The sequence below is a fragment of the Aulonocara stuartgranti genome (genome assembly GCF_965226115.1).
Source record: "Aulonocara stuartgranti genome assembly, chromosome: 7".
Taxonomy (NCBI): Eukaryota; Metazoa; Chordata; class Actinopteri; order Cichliformes; family Cichlidae; genus Aulonocara; species Aulonocara stuartgranti.
In genome coordinates, this window is record NC_138945.1 from 17,615,213 (window position 1) to 17,632,331 (window position 17,119).

The window sequence follows — 17,119 nt, forward strand, 5'->3', positions numbered from 1 at the left end:
TAGAATATCAGATATCAAATATCACTTTGCAATTTCATTTTCATTGCAGTATCAGCAAAAAAAAAAAAGACTATTCGTGCATTTTCTTCTCCTTATCTAACTGCTGAAATTAAAAGTGGCCTTTTTTTGACAAGAAATACAACACTCAGTTGTCTGACAGTGACCTTAAAATTAATAGGCCATTTCCCAACTAATTCATTCTGACTAAAATCCAGCTGAAGATCAAGCACACCTATAAGTCAGCAGAGCTAGCAGTGAAAGCAAGGTGCCATAGGTTTGACTGCCATTCAGTAGGGAATTAGTGCCTTTGATGGCACAAGTGTAGATAACGGGTTATTCAGGGATATGATTAATTAGGATTACTGTTCTCTGGTTTGAGGCACACAAACTGATCTGAACTGTAACAGAAGAACTAACATCATTAGAATGCACACAGCGTTAGGCCGGCCATGGGTGATGCTCATTATATTTTAGCTCTGTGTTTTTAGAAAAAAATGCATTGTGTAAAATCCCAAATGTTCTGTACCATCAACTTTTTATACTAAACATGCACCACTTTAAGTGTACTGTATGTGGAGGACATGGTTTGTCATAACATATTAAACACTTAACAAGGAAAGGAGGTAAAAAAAAAATGCTACTACAGTGGCAGAACCTCTGCTGATTTCTGAATGTATTGTTTTATTAACACTTAAGGCAAAGGATGACTACCTGTGATTCTGCTCATTATTGCTTTCATTTATTTCATTTAAGGTGTTTTGTTTTTCTATTCATTTCCACCTTTTTGTCTGTGAATTTCAATTCCATTACAATTTTGGTTTATTTGCCTAATGATTTGTTTTCATTTGGTTGTTTGCTCTTTCAGGATGTTTAATTTTTTAAATTTACTTTGATTTACTCACAGCACTTCACTTCACAGAGTATTTCAAGGACAGCGTTAGTGTGCAAGGAGGCTGAATGTTATCCTTTTGGACCATTTCAGATGTATTTTTCCCAAACCATGAGAGTGCCAAACATAAATCTTCAAAATTGCTGCTGAGGTCCCTGCCACAGCCAAGACAGCTCGCTTGTTTATCCGACTTAAACGGGATTCATTTTTTTTACTGATAAGAAGGTCAGGTAAAACGCTGCGATACAACAAATTTAAATCTCTGAAGTCATGCTGATTTTAATGTTGGCTCGCGTCACATAAGATTAATTTATCCACCTCACATAGATGTCAGTATTAGATTTCGGGTTTGCTTTCAACCTCACGCTTTTGTGAAACTAAACACTTCCAAATGCCATCCACCGGGCAAAATAAAGGAAAGGATTTTGCTCAAGTGGCAAGATTAGAGTCATAAAATCATGAGAGAGCCAACAACCCATCACATCTGATATCATCAGAAATTAACCTTCGGGGTGGAAAAGACTGAGCCAAGAGTGGTGAAGGGAGACACAGAGGGAAGGTGGAGGAGAGGAAAAGAGGCAGGTAGACAAATGCTGAGAGATTTGGCAGGCCTTCAAGGATGTAATTCTAGGAGAAGACCACATTAATATTTAGAGGTGCTCTCAGGTAAAACAAAATGAGCAGAGCAGCCCCAGCTTGACAGGAAGGACTGGCAACAGACGGCATGAAGATCCACTGGGTGCGGAGTATTCACACAAGAATAATGCTTTAAGGTTTTCCAGCGGAAGATGCAATTTTCTAACAAGCTAAATAGGATGTTTAAAAGGTCACATACAGGTTAACAAGCAGTCCAAAATTGTGAAACTCATTGAAATTAGGCGCTGAAATTAACATACCTAATGTTTCATTTTTCCACATAGTGTAGAAAAACTTCCTTTGATGAATTAATTTAAATAATATATAATTTCTGATAGCATATTCTCAAAATTGCGCAGTTATGGTTATAGTTTATTTATATATGTTTGTATATACCCTCTTGCAAAAGTTTCACAACTACAACATATAATTTTCTCAATTGTGTTATTTATCGAACATTTTCCCCCAAAATTTGTGTTGTAATGGAGATGACATCGTGTGGCAGCATGACAGCATGTGATGGAAATGATATGTGACACCCAATATTGTTGGACAATGTTCAGTTTAATTATCCCTGACACAAAGTAACATCAATTTTGAAATGGATAACTTGTGATTTTAACTTACGCTATCAGGTTTGATTTGGTATTTCAAAAGTAAATTAAGCAAAACAGTTTAACAATCAAAAGCTGTAAATTTATACAGCTTGAAATGACATTTAACGCTCTGAGCACAACATTTATGAAGTTTGGAATTAGTGAGTTGAGCTTCAAAATCAAATCAGATTGAAACTATGCTTTACAAAGTTTGAAACTGTTAACTTCAAAATTAAGCAAGACCAAAAAATCCCTTCCTCTGAGCTTTAAAAGTGAGCTTAAATGTAATTTACTATAATATACTACTGTTGTAGTTTAATTTTTAACTTCACTACCATACAATATGGGTATATGAATGTAAAGGACTTTGTTAATTGTTTATTTTAATATACAATATTTCCAGTTATATCAGCAGCTATTGTCCTTCTTACTTGTACATTCAAAGGAAATGTGAGCTCTTTGAAAATTTATTGAAAATTGACCTTGATTTGTTCTTATTTAGGATCCTTCTAGGGAAGCTTACCCCGTTTTCCACCCATGTGCCCCCCCCCGACACATACCATACCATATATCTGTAAACTGTCAGTTTTGGATTATGCTGCCAAAATGATCTTTATTATTTATTATATAATTATACAGATATCCGGTCTTTAAGTGATGACGTGACGAATCCTACTTCCGGGTCTAAAGTAGTCTGCGTTTAATATGGCTTTTGTGTTGTTAACACGTTTAATGTTTTGTATTTTCTTCTATTTAATCTCAAAAAGCTCCTAAAACAGTCAGTGATCACTGTTGACCTTCCTCGGCTTTTATTACCGCTAATCATTTATTTAAGCTCAGTTTTTAAAACCTTAGGATGTAACTACAGCCCAGCACATGCAGCAGTATATGAATGACTAACCTCGTATTGTGGATGGATTATCTCAGTTGTTCTCCTGGTTGAAGTTTGGTCCTTTTACAGCATCCTGCCATGCGATTACATTTGTTCCTGACCACCGAGAACACTCACGTTAACTTTATATTATTATTATTATTATTAACATATTATTATTATATTATATTATGTTTATATTATGCTAACATAGCTGTGTCGCTAGCGGTCACGTAGCACATCATTATATACCAGCTAGCCAAGCTTCAGTAACCCTACAAACGTCACTGCTGTTTAGTTTTCTGTCTTCATTTATGCTGGAAGTGATAACAGAGCTGTACGTTTTAATTTGTTTCCAAAACTCCGCAGTCAGGACATGCTATATTGTATTTAGATAGAAGCTAGCGAGCTAACTCCCTGCTAACTTCTAACTCCGTTAAATGTCATAAATTCCGTTTTCATGGATGCCTGGATGTTAAACTCAATTGTTACACCTGGTAGAGCAGAACGCTGATCATTTTATTAAAGATGAAAGACTTTAGACAGTTTTTCAACTCTCAGTAATGCCATAGTGATCGTTTGATATATGGACCTGGAGCGGAGTTTAGGCCCAGACACGGCTAGTGACATCAGACTTAAAGACCAGATATGTCCCTTTAAAGCCCAGAGAATGAATAGGAGGAAATCCAACTAGGGAGAAAGATTGTATTAGATAAGAAGAAGAAAAAGCGTCTGAAAGCGTAACGGGGAGGGAGAGAGGGTTCTTATTCAGCAAAGCATGAACTGCATGGAGTAGATTACTGAAACGCCACTGAAATGAAAGCTTTGATCAGATGCACATGACACAATTCTGGGCTAAGCATGGGCACTGTGCAAAGCATCTCTCTGATTCCAAGGTCAAAGTAATGAGAGGCTTGAGAGGGAAAGTGTCCAACAGGGCAACACATCTTCAGACCCTCCAGCACTGTTTGGTTGTAATGAGGTTGCTGAAAGGTCACCGCTAATTAAGCACCAGGCGCCATTAGAAATCTTTGACTTTTCAAGAAGTCAGTGCACTCAGTTGTCATATGGACAGAAAGATTTTTTTTCTGACCGTTAAGCAAATAAAAAAAGAAAAAATCCCTGCCTAATTGAAAATGAAGGCTAAAACAGAAGCCAAATTGAGGTATTTTAAAGGAAGTTTGCATAATGACCGATACTGACCTACAAAAGTGCTATAGATGCAGAATATTCCCAAGAATGTTCTCGGTTAATGATGAGATAATGACAATCGAGAGATTCTCAACGAGACAGGAACCCTTACTGTCTAAAGTAGCACTAGACTGTCTGACATATGTTTAATTCAGTGAGAGAAACCTACTCTTCACAGTTACCATAGCCTCCTCCCTTATTTAGACTCTTGTTCACAATGCACAAGCGCAAAGCGAGGATGAGACCCTGCAGAAGTGTGTGCTTATCTTGGCTCAGAGGAGTTGAAGCAGTGCTTGAATTCATAAATTGTTAATCTATATGTTGTTCTGTTGTCTAATGTCTGACCAGGCATGAACAATGACGCACGGCTATGTGTACTCGAAAGCTGTTATGTGCTTTTTAATTGAAAGCCCTCAAGAAAAGCAAGACAAATGATGAAATGAATTATTGCATGAAACAAAATTGGAAATGGAATTATATGGTGAGAAGCTGGGTCCTCAAAGACCTTTCCGTCACTGTCATTAAGGGGATCTATTCAGTAATTCCTCAATAAAATTTTCAATCGTCCCATCTGTGCTCGTTCGACATTCTTTTATGAGCAGATTCTGCTCATAAAGATTGTACATCAACTGGAAGGTAAAAAATCCCTTCCCCCTTTTAAAGATCCTTCTGTGCTGCATGGACCACACCAGACTCTGGTACCAGCACAAGTAGAGAGGTGGAGCAATATACCTGTAGGCTGGTAAAGAGAGGCTTCAAATAAAGTACCTGGGTCTTGTGGAGAGGAGCTCGAATAGCTATCGTCCTCATACATATCGAAATTACTGGGAGAATTGCTCCAAATTGCAGCTATCTCCACTTCAGCACTGCAATCTTGTGCAGATGGAGTGTCTGCCAGGGTACAGCTGCACCAATCAGAGACAGTGTACCCTCCTGAAGGAAGCACAGGCAGAGCTGGAGGCCAAAGCATCATTGTGTCAGCGTCAGGAGTGATTGGCAAGGCCTCGGTTGCTTGGCTGACTGGTTCCCCGGACAGCCAACATCACTATGTCAGACTCACTGAAGAGGAATCATACTCTTGAATAATTGATTGAATATGAACGCAGTATTGGAGGAGCTTTAACTGAAAACACTTACAAGTGTTTTAAATAATAGATTGCAGGGGATTGTAGTCTTTATTTCCCTTTGTCATATGGGATATGGTATCATATGATATTTCACTGTATTTTCAGGCAGCTGGGTTCCAGAGTAATCTTAATCAGATCCCCTGGGTTGAACTGCACTCTCTAGCTTGTGCTGCCACATTAATCAACATGCATTGAAATGCATTTAGCGCACAAATGCAAATGTACTCATACCTGTATAACTGTAGTAGATTTCCTAGTAGACTGCAAGATGTAGTCTAAGTGGTGTGTTCCAAGAAATGCAGAGTAGCTAGAATTGAGGTTTCAAGAAACACATGCTCATCACATACATATAAAAGTGAGTAGTATCAAATATCTGAGTATGAATTAAATGATTTGTAATTCCAAAGGACAAGGATCTACAGAGAGATGTACAGCTTAAATACTGAGAGAGAAACATTGATCTGAAACGCAACATCTTGGTTGAAAGAGATTAATGTAAGTCAGTTCAATGAGCACACTGAAGGCTACGAAGGAGGCAAAACAGAGCTTCCACACACCCACACTAAAAGACACAAGTCAATGACCTGAGACAGACATCATTTATCTAGCGCAGTATATGCATTTTAAGTGTATTGTACCTTTCCAAGGCTTTATGCTCTTCTTTCCGAGTGTTAAGTGAATAGTTAGGGACCAAAGTAATACATGTACTTTATAAAGCCCCTTTCATATGGAGCCAATTATTATGGCAGCAACTGTATGAAACACTGTTGCAGAAACACTCTTAAAATTGTACAATGTGTCACAGTGAGGAATTAAATATAGTGTTAGCAAACTGCCGTGGTTGTACTAACTCATGAAATGGTTTTCTGGAATATAATTACTAGCGGGTACGGCTGGAGGGAGGAAATCTGCAGGGTAGAAAGCCAATGGCAGTAAAAAACACAGACCCACTGCTGGTGGGCAGATACTGGAGGTAAAGAGCTGCACAATGCACTGAAAAAAACACTCGGCTTCATCCATACGTGATCAAAGTAAGAATTCTAATGCGTATGTTGTTGCGAAAGACTTAGTGGATATAGAATTAGCATTACTCTGCATAATTCCAAATGCCTGACTCTTTAATGATAAAGTGTGAATCTGGGCTGATCGGGAAAAGACAAAGATGACATTAGGATCTGGGGAAATTAAGAGTAAAGGTTCCTCAGACTGTTCAGTAAATTACTGTTGTGGGAACAAATCTGGGAGTAACAACTGTATGATGGGCCAGGTTAGATGTTTTTTTTGTTTTGCTTTTAAAGACTTGGCAGTATGCAAGGCACACCCTAAGTCAAAGAACACCTCAGCTAAATAATGAGTGATCCCCGCATGTGAAAATAATTTGTTTGTGTTTTCAGCATTGTTAAATGAATCGATCGGTGTCGGTATATTTAATGATGACGCTACAAGCTACAGGCTTTTAACAATAATTACAGAAGAACAACATACCGTGTTTATAAGGTGGGAGTATTTACCCAAAGGTGGGAGTGATAAATGGATTCACTGTGCTTATTATCGTTTAATGGCATGCAAACAAAATTTTATTTCTTTATATAAAAAATACACTAAAAAAACAAAACACAATAGTGTTTGATTAATGAACCACAGAAAGGTTAACAGCTAACTACCTCATAGTTGTCTTCAAAAAAATCCCACTAATATATTCTTATATATAAACTGGCAACTTGTTTCTTAGTGGAGACTGGAGGATTAAATGTCACCTGCTGTAAATAACGCAGGCTTCTGAATTTAAGATTTGCCTCCTCAGGCAGAACAAATCATCTAGCGACGAGTTCTGCATTATAGAAAAGACAAATGGCAAATTATATATAACATTTTTAATGTCCAATCATTCATACAGTATGGTTATGGGGGCTATTGTGCGAAGCAGAGAGAATGAAGAGTTTTCACAGCTATGCAAAAGGAGTTTTTTTAGAAACAATGGAAGCGACACATGGGGGATGGATGGTGAGCGCCTAGTGGAATAATGAGGCTATTTATTCCCTCTAACGGGAACAGTGAGAGTTCAGGGGTAGACTGTGTAGAGCCTTCTAGAGAGTTTCTCTAAGCGGCGACCTTCCTGTAAGGTACAGTAGTTTCAAATTGTCTTCTTATGCACATTATGTTTATGCATGTATGCGTATTTTACGTGTGCAATGCAACACCCCTGGCAAGAATATGCATTCGTATAGGGGTGAAATTCTGGGAGCAGTCAAATATTAACTTTGTTCATTATAAAGAAAAAAAAATCTGATCTAACTTTTCTTAGTTTTCAGCTTTAGTCTCTCTTTTAATTCCCTTTATACGTCTCTTTCATCTTCACAACCCACTGGATTTTCCTCCTTAACCACTGCTTTCTTCTCTTCCTCCACTGTGAGCTGTTCTGATCGACGCTTGTTTTCTTTTCTGGTTATTTCAACACCTATATGTACATTTTTTCAACCTTACTATCCTTCTAACTCCTTTAATGTCTAAATATATAATCTGCTTCATGAGCATGGGCACAGTAGGGTGTCCAGCCAAAATCCCTTCACTTCAAATGAGGTTAAGGCGTCGCGTATCCGTTAAAGACTGGAGCAATAAATCTTCCAGAGCACAATCAATCAGCAATCCATCCTCCTTTGTCCACTAACTGGTGGGCAGCAGGAGATACTGACCCCTGACCTTGCTGCTGTCAGTAGCCCTACCACTGCTGAGAGAAGATGCAGGACCACATGACTGGAGTGTTTGACAGATTGTCAGAGTTGAAGAAACGATCTACTGCAATTGTTTTTATCTGGGTTCATAGCTTCTCTCAGAACAGGTCTACTTGTAGTGTAATTGGAGTTGCTGTCTGCCTGACCTTTCCAGTTCTGTCTTGGACTGCAGCGTTGTGCAAAGTAAAGAAAAGGGCCAGCTTTATAACTTGTCCCTATTAGTTGATCAAATGTTTGTTCAAACCCATGAAAACTTCCCTGGCTTATTGCAACAGCAAGAAACTGTCCACAGTCAAAATGATGGGTGGGGGAAAAAGTACACACACACACACACACAAAGAGCAAAATGAGCTGTCATCCTCATGGGAATAGTGATGTTCTTTGAGCTGTGCTCTCTTTGTTGATACAGTCCTCCTTTAGATTTTCTACTGGGTGATGAGAATATAAATACAAGCTTCAGGATGCAGCATTGTGATACATGCGCGCTGTGGAGGATAACTGTGTGTAAGGACGTGCTTATGCACGAATGTGTGGGAAAGAAAAAAGATGAGGAGGAATGAAAAAAAAAACAGGGACATACTGTAGGTAGAAAAAGTGAAGATGTGCACTGAATATAATGGGTGTATTGTGACATATAATACTTTAACCGTGTGAATCATGCTCCCCAATTCTTGCGTTCATGCTTGAATGTGTGTGAACAGTGTGTCTATAAATTCCTTGTTTTGTGTCTTGGGCATATGTGCTTAAGAGTCTGTGGTAAAAGTATTCGCTGCCATGTACAATGCTTCGCCACTATTCCTACAGACACCTTGATTTCCAAATGGAAAACAGTCAAGTTTTCTTTTCTTGTCCTTATCCCTAAGAATGTCTGTTTCTGGAGTGGGCTGATAATAGCTATATAACAGTTTTAGCCAGCTCCTGAACTCTGTGTGGGGTAGCTTTTGATGCTCTGACACCACCCTCAATGCAGTCATTGTAAAGCTCTCCCAAGTTCTCAAAGATAAAAATGTCCTGACCATCCACTTCCCTTTCATCAGCTTCCAGTTATCTTTACATTACATTTAATATGAACTTTCTGTGGCTTACTTGTCTATGACTGTGATCTGGACAACTGTCAAGTCAGCAGTCTTCCCCGTGATTGTGGCTGTGTGCACTGAACTAGACCGAGAGATAAATAGTATTAGTACTGTTTGAATAGTAATTTTCTCACCCTCATGAAATATTTTGAGATACTGGATTTCCGATTTTAATGAGCACTAAGCCACAATCATCATCAAAATTCAAACAAAAAAAAAGGTTTGAATTTTTTTTTTTACTCTACATGCGATGAATATGAGATATGTTGAAGTTTACTTTTTTAATTAAACTAGGCAAAAGAATTTTCTGTTTTTTGAGAGGCACTAGAATGCAGCTTTATATATATGTAACAAACATCTATTGCTTGATCATAAGAGTTCAATTACAGCACTTGCATGTGCCCCACTCGTTAAAGGTGAGCAATATGTAAAGTGGTTCACACAATTTTCGAATTGCGTGCAATTTTAGTGACAGACAGAAGAAAGGACTGTAGAGGAGGAAAAAAATACTTTTTTTTATTTTTTTATTTCTTCCCAGTGGCTGCTGTAAGTGTATCTTGAGGTAGGCAACCAAGGAATGTTAGATCACAACAAGGCACTCTTCGAATAAAGGACGACTTCCAGGCAGAGCAGTCGAGATGCATGGGTCTTATTAAATTCTACGCTCGCGCTGCTGGGGACCATCGCAAAAATGATGTGACATTCTCTGGGCGTGCTTAGGAAATAAAGGCTCATAGAATACTTGGAATAAACAAATTTAGTGGTGCTTAAAGATAATAATAAAAATCTCAGCTGAGGCTACAAAGTGCAATCCTCGAATTTCTGAAAACATTTCTTTTCAGACATCTTTTTAAAAGTGCAAATAGCATTGATTTGTATCTTAATATTATTATAATTCATTCTTTTTTATTAAATTGTTGACATTTTGCCTCATTTCTTCCTAGATTTTCATAAATTTGCTGCAAATGAAACCCCCCTATATTTTGCCTTTAGTCTTCAAAGTCTTCTGATCTCGTACGTGAAAGAATGGGTCATTGTAAAGCGCTCACTGAATTTTAGCGTGGACGATAGTTCATTAAATTTCCTCCCTACATAACAATAAAACTACAATCGACTCCAAGTAGTGTGTTTAGGAACCCCAGTGCTGCATCACATCACTGCTGTACATCACTTTTCTTTCTACATCTGCTCTGACATTAACATCAGCACAAAAACTGTGCTGGGAGCTTCATGGCATGGCTTTATAAGGCCGACCAGCTCCTGTAGGTGTATTGTGTAGGAGGTTCAGTACTTTGGTCCGTATTGTGTATAATAGTTGCACAGTCAGACCCCTACATTCTATTTCAACATGAGTAACCATTTTAATCCCTAAGCCAAAATTTATGTGAAACAATATCACACAGTAATAATTCCTGCTCTAAATTCTAGCTTTGCAGACTCTGATTTGCATCTCTTGTTATAAGATATGACATAAATTGTCAGAGAAACAAGGACACGATCCATAACATTACCATCCACTTTTAGTTCGAACAGCCTGAGGCTGAAGCTGTTTTTTTCTTTTTTTATAAAGAAGGAATTTAATAAAGCTTATTTTCAGCTCACAGCTTCTACAGCTGGCTTATTAAACAGCTGAGTAACTGCATTAACATTTTTGTCTTGGATTAAAACAATCTATAAGGGCTAAATGTGCTCCCTGCAGGATGGGGCAGACAGATTTTCGCCAGAAAGCGGGTATTGTGACAGCGGTGACAGCGATCAGCATCTCCGCAGGAAAAAAAAGGAAGGAGCAGCACGGTGCATCTGTGTGGGTGGGCTGCAATGCTTGGAAATCCAATGGGACAAGGCCAATGTAGGAGTGTGTAAACAGTCCCCTCTAGAACAGCTTGGTCTAAACCGAGAAATTTTCATGGCAGCCACAGTGTGAAGTATGAAGGCTGTGGTGAAAGCTGAGTCTCAGATAAGACCAGTGTGCCCACAGTTGTAGTCACTGAAAAGAGCAGTGAGGAGAACACACATCCCTGGAGAATGCCAGAACTGGATGCAAGTTTCCCTACTTTCTCTTCACTCCATCCTGTTTTTTTTTTTTTTTGGGGGGGGGGGGGTTATGGAAGTTTGTGATCCAAAGGTTGAAGTGGAACATTGTGTGCAAGCTGCGGGAGTGAATTTTAAGCAGTGGGAGTGCCAGGACAAGAACTGGGACTGATGCATAAAAATTATGAACAGTGCTCTAAGCATTGCCTAAGTAGTCAACTTTTTTTAAAACCTAGAAGATAAGTGAACCCGGCACAGGGCTTGTGATGTGCTTTACACCGACTTGTACTACAGATGTGAGGCAGGACCCTGTGATGCAGGATTACATGTGTGTGGCAGGCCCATAGAACAATTTGGAGAAAGAATTTGAGTATTTGATTATTTTTGCTGCAGAGCTGTGACTGGAGCTAGTTGGTCACCACAAGGACACGTGAAGTAAAATTAGCTGGAGCTGTAAGTTGTGCAGTTGAATGGCTTGGTGCCAGGAAGAGGTACGAGCTTTGATTTTTTAGTTAATCAGCGGTGCATCTTTTGCATGCTCACTAAGCTTCATCAGACCCATTTCCCCACTGTATTTACTGTAGGCTTTGCAGACTTTATCTTTTGCCTGTGAGCCAAAAGAAGATGAGTGATGAGAGGGTCTAAAAGCTGCTGAAGAACAGGGCAGTATACATCCTTTAATACTCCGTGACAGTAGGTTGCCCAGTGGGATTCTTCATATACTGTGTGGATTTGTGCAGTTCTTTGCTGAAATTTGCTCTGTTAAAATCCCCTGAAATAATGAGAAGAGAGTTTTGGTTTCTTCTTCATACTGGCTATCTGGGCAGCCACACACTGCAGTGCAGCACTCACATCAGCTTGTGGCAGGATGTAAACACTCGCCAAAATAACAGGGAAAAACTCCTGCGGTGGATAAAATGGCTTAACGTTAATGGAAAGAGCTTAACAGTGAGGGCAACAGATTTGATTTTACATTGTTATATCAATAAAACTGACTTTTTCTCATATAAAAGCTGATTCTATCTTCTCTTAATACACACTCCTTGAAGTATAAAGCCAAGGCAAGCAGGTATCATACAGGTCCAAGTCTCAAACAGAGGACTGCATCTCCTGATGTATTTCTGCCCCTCAGAAATGTTGAAAATCACAGAGCAGTACAAGTTTCTGCATCATACAGTTTGTGATTTTATAATTGCCAGTTTCTTTACATGACAAAGCAGCTGGATTCTCAGAGCTGTATTCACGAGGAAAGCCACAGTTGGGTTGGACCAATCAGCATCTTCTTAAATCTGATAAAAGGCAGATTGTTTATCTAATCAACTGTTAAAGGTAAATGGACTTTTATATATATTCTTTTTCTTTTAATCCTATTAGTAAATGAGGGGAAATTTGGGATTGCCTATGAAGACTTAAGCATGAAAACTGGAGGAGCTGGTATCAAACCACTAACCATCCAAAGTTACATTTTCTGAAATAAGAATGAAAAATAAATAAATAAAATCCTGCTAGTGTCAGTTGTATGCAATCTAACATGCTAAAAAGTAATCTAATGAAATCCTAACTGTGGTTTTATTTTTGTTTTCTCTTTGTCACGCTGTGCCTTGTGGTACATTGACGTGGTTGGTTTTTTATCAGCTTGCGGTAGACAGTGATACTGTAAATGGACTTTTGGCCAAATGGCCCGCTGTGTGCCTGCTCTTATTCAAGCAGCTCTGCACAACTTTTCAGATGGTTCTGTGTACCAGCTGCCACATCAGATTAGTGTCTTCTTAGAGATGCCTCTTGCTTTACAGATTATTCTTGCAGGGACATTTAAATGTGCACTGATTAGTGAAATATAAGCTGCAAAGGGGTTGCAGTATAAAAGGAATGAACATGTATTTTAAATTGGGGTGCACCGATTTTATATTTGAATTGGCTAATGGACTGATCATGAACTCTAAACGCTGTGGTATAGGATATTGGTGAAAATGAGCTTTCCACTTAACTCAGTTTTATAGTATGTTGTTTTCTATACTGCATTTAGCACATTTATATTCTTGGATATATTTATTTGCCATATTTTTATTTGCCAAGTCAGGAAATAAATATCCAAGTTAAGCCTGCTGAATTACATGGATTACAGCTTATTATTACAGCTTACTGGTATCAGATCAACACTGATATCAGATCATTATCCATTATCTGCAGATACCTTGAGCTGATACATTAAGCCAGCACTGAATGGTATCGGGATTGTTATTGTATTAGGAACAGTACATCTCTGAAGAAGCTTCTCGGATGAGAGGTGAAATGCCTTCAAGCAAGTTAAAGAAGTCCAGACGCTTTTCTTTGCAAGCTCCTTTGACTACGATGACCTGGATGACTGAGAACCTTCACAGACATACATCTCTGATTGTAAATTAATAAATGGATAACTGGAATTCAGTCCAGCAGTTGCATGAAAAGAAATGAAAAGCTGTTGTTTTTACAGGCAGTTACCAAAAACTAGAATTCCATTTTGTCATTGATTAAGCAGTTTAAGCTCCACTGGATAATGAAATGAGTACTGCTCAAGAATGTTGTGTTTCTGTTTTCTTTAATAGAGATGAGGAAACCAAAACAAATTCATGCTCATTTCAACAATAAAATATGCAGATGCATGTATATGTAAGAGAACACTTGGAAAGTTGTTAATGCTTTCATTTACGTACTTTAAATCATTCACTTGGAGTGTTTAGATTGTATGTAATGTAATTCTGAGCAAGCTTATTCTGGGATTTATTCCAATTAGACCTTCACATCCTTAACAATGTGAGCAAAAGTGTCTTCCTGAGCTACTACTACACAGCTTTTAAGTTATATAATATTTTCTTTGTTCAAAAGAAAAAGTAAAACATTAAAATTATTCTAGGTGTACTTTAAGGAAGTGGAGGCAGGAGAGAAGACATGACTGTGACAACAGATCGTTTGTCTATACTTTTAATGCTGGGTTTGACACTGCAGACCAAGTTCTGTTATTGTAATAGGCCATCTGGAAAACTAGGTTGGTTCCTTTGGGACCACGTTAAACTGTTTCAGGACCTATATTACAGGTAGACAAGCCTACATCAGCATCGGCGACCAGGTGTCTAATAGATTTGATTGTGACAATGGAATTGCTTGACCCAGTTTTATGCTCTTTATACTTACTCCTCCGGGAGTTTATTCAGCAATATGTTGGTTTTACCTTTATACACACAACATGTGGGAAGCATTTTTCTGTCAGGCATAAATTTTATTAGTTATCTTTTACTTTGACATTAACTGTACCTTTATAACTACAGATGTTTGACGTCAGTGTAAAGAAGGTTTAAAGAATACAACAGAATCAAGAGACAAATGCTAATGTAACATAAATAATATAATATAAAACTCGACAGTCATTATGAAACTCAGTCTGCAGATTGTTTCAAATCACCAGTGTGAATGACAGTTTGTCATAAATAGAAAAAGAGCTAATCCCAAGTGGAAAAGGCTGTTGCACTCTTTCTTTGGATTGACACAAATTAAAATGTTAGACTAATTGACACATATGCTGGTGCACAGATGATAATATACAGTGTATGTCTATCTAGGTGACCATAGTACTGGGTTGAAGGACCTTTTGCATTCAGAACTACTTCATGGCACAGACTCACCTTCAACAAGGTGCTGCTGGAAACCTTCCTTAGAGATTTTGGTCCTACGGAAACGACAGCATCACACAGTTGCTGCACATTCATGTATGAATCTCCCATTCCGGCACATCCCAAAGGTGCTCTATGTCTGCACTTGTCAGCCAAAGTACTCAGGTTGGCTACGGTGCTTAAAAATGCTCAGCTGGCACTAAGAGGCCCATTGCGTGCCAAGAAAAAAATCCCCCAGACCACCAGCCTCAACTGCTGACACAAGGCGGGATGGATGTTTTTACACCAAAGTGTGACCCTAGCATCCGAATGTCGCAGCAGAAAGCGAGGTCAATTCAATCTTCTATTTCTCTTCCATTGTTTTTTGCAGTGTTGATTCATATTTTCTGTTCTTAGCTGACAGGAGCGGCAGTCGGTGTGGTCTTCTGCTGCTGTTGTTCATCGGCTCCAAGGTTTCAACCTGTTCTGAATACTTTGTTGTGACGAGTGGTTATTTTTAGTCACTGTTGCCTTCCTTTCAGACTAAAGCAGCCTGGCCATTCTCTTCAGACCTCTGGCATCAACAAGCCATTTTTACTCAGAGAGCTGCCGCTCACTGGATATTTTCTATTTTTCGGACCATTCTCTGTAAACCCCAGAGATGGTCCTGTGGGAAAATCCCTGGAAATCAGCAGCTACTGAAATAATAAGGCTGAGATTTCAGGTGTATCTTATTAAGTGGCCGGTGAATATTTATATTTATATCAATTTATCCAAAATTTTTCCAAAATTTATCACTATTATCATACTATCAGTAGTTCAGTAAATACAATGAAACTCATGCTAATGAGAAATGTACAAAACCTCCGAGGTGGTGGGTGGTAGCTGTGAGCAGTGCTGGTTTCGGAGGAAGGAGTTGCAATGATTTTTTTTAGGCTCCAGGCGAGCATGAATCCATTTTTCATTTTTGCCATCGATGATCGGGGGGGGGGGTGACTAGAAAACAGCCCAGCCTGAATGACCAAGGCTGTGCTGAAAGGTTCAAAGTAATTTGTAGCCTCATTCAAATTCAGTCTGCTAAAACCTGAGCTTTCCATATTCCCACTATACTTCCACTGTGTGCCATCTCACCAGATCCCTACCCACGTTTATTTTTTTATTTTTTTATGGGCTGCGCTTTGTAATGGCCTCAGGTCAGCAAAGAGACCTAGATCTCCATTAATTCACATAAATTCTGCAAAAGCTGTGAACCACACACAAGCATTCCTATGTCCAGCAAGGACATAGCGTGGAGGTGGTGAAGTGCCTAAAACCACGTACGCCCATATCATGTTGTTGGTCTGCAGTGCTGCCTATTTACACACTATGAGTTATTAATTCTTATTGACACTCATCATGTATCATAATCGATAGAAGTCTACGCTTTCCTTATGAGTTTATGGTTTCAGTTGCTAATTTAAAGATGAATTTGATACTAAATGGTGTTCATTTTGTAAATTACGCTTCTATTTAGAGCACAAATGGGCAGAAACTCTGGGTACCCTCTGGGCCTTGTGATTCACGAGCCACATTTGCGGCAAAAAAAGGGAAAAAAATCATTTACAGTACGTTACAATTAATCTACAGTACATAGCGTGCCTAAAAAGCTGAGCTGCCCACAGATGCTTATGTTGTGTTACTCTTTCGTGCATATGTGTGTGCGTTTGAGTGAAGAGAGCTCTAATCTAGAGAGCCGATGGCAGAATATCTCAGCTGTGGTAAGCACGTCCATGACCTTGACTGTGAATGTGTGCTTTTACACAAATAGATTTCTTCGAGCGCCACTTACTCTGCCAGTCTGAACTTGAGCAAACTGTTGTGAGGTGGTTACCCGCACTTACTACGATGATAGCTCATTAACACCTGGCTGCTCAACCTTTCTAAAATGAGCTGCCCTTTTTTTTTTTTCAGAATTAGTGATGCACTCAGAAAATATACGAAGCAGGTCACTGTTCTCCATGGATGACATATTGTTTTTTTTAATAAAAACACAGATTTATAGGAAAAAGACTTTATAGGTTTCACAATGACTTTGGCTGATGTTAAGAGCTGACGCCATGTAGCAATTACTGATATCCTATAAAGACGCTGACTATGACTGCGAAAAAAGTGATTAGATGTCGCCACAGAATTTAATTCTACAGCCGGAAATGTTTCTAATTTAGTCAGCTATCACGAATTTGCCCTCATCCTTGTGAGAAACTTGCTTTTAGACCATGATGTGCATGGATCCTCCTTCGCAACTCCCCCTCCCCACAAAGAAATATTTTGGTACATTTAATGAGAAGTGGTGTGAAGGCAAAGA

General features: G+C 38.7%; 1 protein-coding gene across 2 annotated transcripts in view; it reads right to left on the reverse strand.

The window, feature by feature from the left end:
• Positions 1-17,119, reverse strand: part of fibcd1b (fibrinogen C domain containing 1b) — a 123,934-nt gene that overhangs the window by 19,177 nt on the left and 87,638 nt on the right. The gene's annotated exons all lie outside the window — the stretch shown is intronic.